General features: G+C 34.7%; 1 pseudogene; it reads left to right on the top strand.

Moving 5' to 3' along the window:
- LOC107633680 overlaps positions 1-1204 on the top strand; it is a 3929-nt pseudogene extending 2725 nt beyond the window's left edge.

Here is a 2079-nt window from a genome sequence, read left to right as displayed (position 1 = left end):
AACTTTAGATATTTATAACACAATATAATAATTATTCATATAAAGATGATTTTATGTAAAATTGATAAAAAAAATATAAATACATATTATATCAAGTATTAAATCATCTAATAATTTTTAACTGTTATTTTCAAGTAAATAATCATTATACAATATTTAAGATTTAAGGTTTACCTAAATTTTTACAAATTTTTTCTCTTAAAAAATTTGATACGTACTTCAAATGTTTATGATATGAAGAGTTTAAGAATTAGAGTTTTTCACTATGAAATATTCGGACGCTGATAAAACTGACCACAGAAAAACTAAATGAACTTTATACCTATGAAAGATGAATTATGTTTGACAAAAATATTCAATTGTTAAACTTTTGTTGTCTCGGTTTAAAAAGCATATTAAATTCCAAAATTAACCCTACCACCAATCATCTTCAACTTTCAATTTGCAAAAAGCTTATTGCAGAAAACTCCTACTTCCTTCCCTCCTACGACGTTCGATCTTTCCTCAAAACCATTGCCGATTTGAAACACACCCTAGAAACCCTCACCTCCTAACTTCTCCCTAAAAAGAAATTCTCCTTCAAGAACAAGGTTACTACCAAAAAAGACATTGCCAAGTGCCTACAACAGCAATACCACCACTGTCTACAAGAACCCAAGCAGCCCCTACCTCCTAAACGTCATTCCCTGGGTTTCAGGAACAAATCCAGTACGTTTTTGGTGGGTGAATTAGGGGTTCAGAGGTTGAAAAATTCACAATGTCTGATCTCGATTCCTGCGAGATTAGGATAATTGGTTGCGTGAGGACGCACTTCGTTCACAAGTTGATACATGGTAGAGTTTACGTTGGGCCTATGATCAGTTCAGTCCTTATCGAGGATGTTGAGGAATGCGTTTTTGCCATGGTGTCACATCAAATTCAGATTCACGTTGCAACAAGGAGCGATTTTTACCTGAGAGTTAGGAGCATGCCCATAATCAAGGATAGTAATAGGGTGAGGTTTGCGCCATACTGCTTGTTCTACGAAGGGATCAAAGAAGATCTTCGTGGTGCTGGTCTTGATGCAGGGAATTAGGAAAATGTGGATGACTTCAAGTAGTTGAGGGTGGTGTAGTCTCTAAATTGGTCGATTTTGGTGGAGAATGTTAGGGTTGGAATCATTGATATATCCAATTTGGAACATGGAAAGAATGAGGAAATTTGAGTACGATGCTCCAAGTATTCAAGTTTTTGTTTTTTTTTTTTCATAGCAAGAGGTTGAAGGTTGAAGATGATTGGTGGTAGGAATAATTTTAAAAGTTAACTTGTTTTTTAAACAGAGTCAACAAAAATTTAACAATTGGATATTTTTGTTGAACATAACTCATCTTTCATGGGTATAAAACTCATTTAATTATTCCATAGTCAGTTTTATCAGTGTCTGAATCTTTCATAGTTAAAAATAGCTATTTACTCTAAGCATTATTTAGAAGTTATTAGTTTATATTTTTATATTGTTCAATTTAATTTGATGTATTTTAATTTTGTTTATTTAGTTACTAAATTGGACTTTATGTTTACGGGCTTAGAATTTTTATTTATTTTAACCTGATAAGAGGTTATCAATACCTCATAAATTATTGTAGTCGTGAATATTGTGATTCGAGGTGTAAACCCCCTGTTCCGAGGCTTACTTAGAACCAGGGTGATTTGGGCCTGAACGTGAGGTCCAGACATCTTTAAGTAAAAGGTCTATCGTCTTTTCCTACAAGGATGAAGCCGTCCAAGTTTCTTGTGAGGAGATGGGGGTGGTACCTGCAAGGATCTTTGATGCTTAAGTTAGCAAGAGTTTTAGGCAGGTTTTTAGTTGATTGGAATTCGAAGAATACCTAAGAGTGTCAGGGTACTTATAAGTGTAGAGGTGGAGTCAATAACCACCTTTTGAGTAGTCCCACCTTTGATGGTAGGTTAGTTACTCTCTTTTGGTAGGGAGGTTGTTGAGATCTCCTTTCTAAATGAAAAGGAGAGATAGTAGAAGTTAGTCACTTATTTGCATAAGTAGGGGTGAGCCCATGTCGTCGTGCGCAACCTCCATGAGGT

The sequence above is a fragment of the Arachis ipaensis genome, chromosome B03 (assembly GCF_000816755.2).
Source record: "Arachis ipaensis cultivar K30076 chromosome B03, Araip1.1, whole genome shotgun sequence".
Lineage (NCBI taxonomy): Eukaryota > Viridiplantae > Streptophyta > Magnoliopsida > Fabales > Fabaceae > Arachis > Arachis ipaensis.
The sequence above is the reverse complement of the archived record's forward strand: the minus strand, read 5'-3'. Positions and strand labels throughout refer to the sequence as shown.